We start from the raw sequence: 6,000 nt of genomic DNA, 5'->3' as shown, positions 1-6,000 counted from the left end.
TTCTCTTCCTCCTTCCCTTTCCTCTCTCCCTCTGCCTGCCATGTGAGGACAAAGTAACATGTGGGAGCCCACAAGTCAAGAAGAGTGGCCTCACCAGAAACAAGCCATCCTGCCACTCTGATCTCAGAATTCTGGTCTCCAGAGCTGTGAAATCAGAAATTCTGCTATGTAAGCCACACAATCTATGATATTTTTATGGCACCATGACTTGATTCAGATTCATTAATAAAATGAACAGGAATATAAATGTGGCATACCACAAAATTCATTTCAATGTGTTTTAAATTTTAAAGAATTCACTGCACATGTAAAACATTGTAGGCATGTATCAAATTATTGTACTATACCTCATGAATATGTATAAATATGTGTCAATTTAAAAATATAAATAAATAACAAAAAATGTAAATGATTTAGATAAATAACAATTTGGGATACAAGCTATATCTTCCTATCTCAAATAATATATAAAGCACTTATGTGCTAGAGTTTTCATATACTATCATATCTTTTTATAATCTGACTTTGTGTGCCCTTCAGCTAATATGAAGGACAGATCTTTTTTTCAAAGAGATCAGTTAACACCTGTTACTATGGCGAATCCATTATGGTTACTCAGGCTGTGCACTACCAAGTGTTGAATGACTGATTTCACTGTCATTTTAAGGATGGACCACTGTAGTTCCCAAGAATAAGCTCTGACTTTCCAAAACTTTTTATAGACACAGTTCTACCTCATTGTATGTAAAGCACAAAGCACCTCAGGCTGTTTAATTGATTAGGAGGTGTTCCAGTCATACACAAAGGCAGAGAGAAAATGGAGTCAGTTCCACAAACATGACAACACTAGGAAAAATAATACAAAACAACTAATATTTGTTGAGCACTTTTTACGTCACACACAGCAAAATTTTTATAAAAATTATTTCACTTAGTCATTAAACCCTCTAAATGAGATAGTATTACCACTTTACAAAAAAACCTGAAATCTACAGAAACTAAACTTCTGCATTATATACTCTCCTTCATAACTATGAGCTCATAAAACAAATCAAAACTGGGACAAAAGTCAATTAATACATAGAATATTTTCTCTATTCTATCACCTTGTCTCAGTGAAATTTAGTATGTAGAAAAACATTTCTTGGCTTTCCAAAAATGTATTGTTTAAAAAAAAACTCTCTTGAAGAGACATGGACTCTATTAGAATTGCTATTGCAGTGAATGTACACACACACACACACACACACACACACAGAGGAAAGGAGAAGGAGAATACCAGAGTTACAGTTTTTACCCTACATCATGTTTTCTCTCATATATATACATACAACTGCCAGGAATGCATCAGCCACATTCCAGGAACATCACACTATTTCTGTATTATCAGAAACTTATCTGAATGTGATTTTCCCAGGGATAAGTGGCCCATAGGGAGAGTATGATAAATGTCCTCCTGCAGAAAATTTTTAATGGATTTCTACTTCTGCCTAAACTGCTTTAGTTGAGCTCTGTTGAAAGTAAGACAAAGCCAGATGATCTGTTAGGGTTGCTTCTGAGTGTCAATCTCCATTACAGAAATACTACTTCTGAAGAACTGAAGAACTTTCACCATCTATTATCCAAATTCATGGAATTTCCTCTAGTGCTGTTGCACCACACTTTCCTTATTAAATTGTTCATTTCTGTCATTCCAACCCGCCTTCATCCTTTCTACTACAATACATTTTAAACAGACGTTGCCAGAAAGAACAATTGCTGCAAACTAAGAGGCTAGTCAGAGAACGTTAATTTAGAAAGTTGGAGAAACGGGCAATAGACTAAAAGCAATTCCACAAAATAATAGCACACTATTTTAAAAATTCTTCTTTGTCAGATATTTGGTGGTAATGTTAACTCTAATCTTACTAACAAGAACATATTTTTCTTAATATTTATATGGTAGTAATGCCTTTATGATAAAATTTTATAAAAATAAGTCCATTATTGTATTTTTTAAGTTAAGCAAATTCTCTTTTACAGAAATTATTTCTGCAGAATATACAGCAAGTAATAGTAAAGAAAATCTAACAAGAAATTAAAAGGTTTGTTTATTGAATATATTTCAAGTATCTTAGTATACGCACCTTATGTGACTAAATTTGGCTTTGCATGGAAGAAGTGAAAAGCATTGCACTATGGTATGTGTCTAAATTATTTACATCAGAATATACTTCCTGTTGATTTCAAGGTGCTTAAAGAACTCTACAGCTTCATAAATTTACAATAAATCCCATAGTAGTACCATTACTGGAAATTTTAGAGTAATTCTACAAATAAAAGTTTTATAAAAATGCATATGGATTTACTATCTAGTAGCACTTGTATTATAGCAGTTCAACTCTGCCTGAGTTGATACAGAGGAGCAGCCCTAGGTAACATAAATCTATGCTTATGCCTATGTTTATTAAAATATCTGAAGGAAGGTTTGGTAAAAAAGTGCATATGGAATATGCATATAAGCTGTTCACTAGCACATGACCTATGTAGATGAAATGTCATTTAGAAATCTATTATATGAATATTTGAATATAGCCAAAGCAGTCAGAAGAGAATAATGTATGCTAATGAGTATAGTATAATCTCCCTAATTACTCATCTTCAAAAATTACCAACTTGTCTTTATCTTTTTATATCATACTCATATTATATATATATAATATATCTTATAATATATATAATAGGTTTGGATACTATGATAGGGACTTCCTGTCTCTATAGTCTAGGATATACATATATATGTTTGTAGATATTATTTTGAAGTCCCATATTATATATATCACAAAAAATTTACATATCACCTGTAAATATTTCTTCAAATATTTTTATAAAAGACAGAATCTGTGTAAATATATAACTATACTGATATCACACAAACAAATTTGCAGCAATATCTGAATAGCTTCAGCTACCTAATCAGTGTTCTAAATTCAGTGTCTGTCACTGAAATTTACAATCATTTCCTTGAATCAAAATTCACGTAAAGTATCATAATTTCAAAAAATGCAAGAATATCTGAGTAAATCACAAGGTATGCTTCCTACTAGACAAGTACAGTAAATGTGAGCCCACACAAAGTAGCTAGATTCCTGACTGACAAAGAATATTCAAACCATCAGTTGAAGTATGGGGTTTAGTCTATCACAGGAATCTATTAAAATACAAAAGCCTTTTGAAAACCATCAGCAAGCTCAAAGGCTACTGTAGTGTTGGTGGCAATGCAAAAGCATCAAAGTATCTAAAGACTGATCTCTCAAAACAGTCATTGGCTTGTTGGTGTATGGGTAAGCTGAGAAGAGGACAGTGGCTTATCCCAATTCTCTTAATTGTGTACAGATAGTGTAACTGAATCACAGAACACCAACGGTCACAAACTACACTATTAGACTGTAGTTCTCCTGTTCTGGCCACTTTTCCAAGAAGTTTTGGCCCTATTTACATCATCTTATACAACCTCTTTCATCTTCTGTACTTTGGAACATACAGTAGGTGAGCCCTTATACATGTGATCAAAGCTCGTTTCCTCCGTTAAAATATTGTGAATTGTTTCTTACTTTTAAGTTCTCCTCCATCCTTCTACTTTTATTTACTTTTAACTTCAAATTTATTTTACTTAAAATCTACTTGCTGAGTTCTGTAGAGTACTATACAGAGGGGGCTTTCCTGAAAATATGTCAGATGTCATGGTCCTTTGCTGCCTGTATTTTCTACAGATTGATAATAAGACCCAGAAGCTTAATCAAATTCAATTTCTTGATCAAACTCAAGATCAATTTTTAATTTTGGCAAAGTAGGTTACATATGTGTTGTTTTTTTCTTCAGCTAGCATGTGATATTTGGTTATTCTTCTTCTATATGCTAGCCATGTTTGATGATTTGTTTCTAGATAGACTAATTCATTATGTTAATTATAAAATAATGATATCAAATCCTCTGTTATCCCTTCTTGTATTGGGCATATGTAATTATAAATAGAAACTACTTCCTCTCATCAAATATTCAGTGGTACCAAAAAAAGTTATTATAAAGATAAGACAAATGTTTAATTGTTCACTTTTATTTAACAGATTTTCAAATAAATTCATTTCTTATTGTCCTGAAAATATGATTGCACTATGATTATTATTAGTTTTTTTCTAATATCTTTGAATTCTTACATAGTTTTCTTTGACTGTTCGTATGTTAAGAAGGATTCTCTATGCTGTTTCTCAATTTGTTTTTCTCTTTTTGAGGGATAATAATTAAAATAAGATTTTTGGTTTAGACTCTAAATTTTAGAGGATCTGTACTTTTTTCTTTCAGTTTAAATATTTTATGTCACTGCCTCTAGTCTCTGGTTTCTAATGCAAAGTCATCTCTAAATTTTATTCAAGATTATTTATATGTGAAAAATTACCTCAAACTTGTGCTTTCACCATTTCCTTCCTGTTGTATATTTTACTATAATGTGTCTGGTCCATATACCTTTAAAGTGTTCTACTTGGAATTTTATTAAGACTTGAATGTGTAGATCCATGCCTTTCACAATCTTTAGGAAATTTTTAGCAACTATTTTCTAATTACTCTTTCTGTCACATTTTATTCTCTGCCTAGGAATTCTCATGAAATATATGCTTGTCTGCTTGATGGTGTATCATGGTCTCTTATTCTATTTGTTTTTATTTATCATTTTTTTTCTTATTGCTTCTTAGGCTGAACAATTTGCATGGCCTCATCTTCAATTTCATTTATTTTTACCTACCTGATTAAAGCTGTTGTTAACAATAATGTCCTTAAACTCCTGGAGTTAAAAGAAAATATAGTCTACCCTGGTCTTTGTAGATTGGTAGATTGGGTCTTTGTTGGTGTACCCCTATAAGCCTTACCTGCTGACTTTCCTTAGCCTCCAATTTCTCCTTACACAGCATGTGTCATCCTGTAAATGCAAAAAGCTGAGGACCATCTCAGTTCTCTGAGCACACATCCAATGTGAGCCTTTTAGATTCTCCACTGTGCACAAAGCTTTTAAAGCCCTCTTCACCTGTGTAATTTTCCCCAGCCCCTCCAATTCCATGTTTTTGTGTGCATGTGGCATGATTACACCATCTATTGTCCCTCGTCTCCAATATTTGTAGATAATTACTTGTTTTTAAAGCCAGGAAAACCACGCCCCAGGCTTAACAAAGGTCCAAGTCAGGCACAACGGCAATTGCCCAAGCCTATACCTCAGAGCTACCAGACAACGCAAGACTCACATACACATTCTGTAAAAAGACAGTTTCTATCAACCCCTTTGGCTCTAGCAAGACTCACAAGTATGTGCAGTGTCCTCTTCATGGCTGCTGCCAAACTGAGAATGGGGTAGGGTAGACAGAAAAGTTAAAATACCGCATGAGACACTCTAATCTAAAATGTAACAATGTATTTCCTCATTAAGCATACTTAAGTTTTTGTTTTATTTTGTTAGATTCAAACGTTTAAAATTTTTCATTCCTCTGGTTTTGGCCAATTTAATCAATGATTTAATGGAGGGACAGCATTTTGCCATTCTCTACTTGTGCATTTCTGGTAACTCTATTCTCTCTTTGGGGAAAGTAAGCTGCCATGTGGTGAGGGGTACATCAACTGTACATCAAGGGCCTGAGGATGGTCCCCAGTAGCTAAAAGCAGTCCTCAAGCATCAGCTAGCTAGTCTATCCAGACTCACTGTGGAGTCAAAGGTTCCAAACTCTGCCCACAATCACTTACACTCAGAATGTTAAGCCTCAGATGAGTGTCAGCCCTAGCTAACACAGAGGAGGAAAGCCCTGTCTAATGTTTCAGTTGCAGCTTTATGAGATCCTGAGCCCATGAGCGAGCTAAACTTTGTTCATACTCCTCCCTTTTATGTGAGCTACCAAATAATGCTATTTTAAGCCACAGATTATGGTAATTGGTTATATAGCCATAGAAAATTAATTGTTATTTTAAAAGTTGTAGTAC

Source organism: Chinchilla lanigera, unplaced genomic scaffold (assembly GCF_000276665.1).
Source record: "Chinchilla lanigera isolate Chin_1 unplaced genomic scaffold, ChiLan1.0 scaffold00006, whole genome shotgun sequence".
NCBI classification, from domain to species: Eukaryota; Metazoa; Chordata; class Mammalia; order Rodentia; family Chinchillidae; genus Chinchilla; species Chinchilla lanigera.
Note: the sequence above shows the minus strand (reverse complement) of the source record.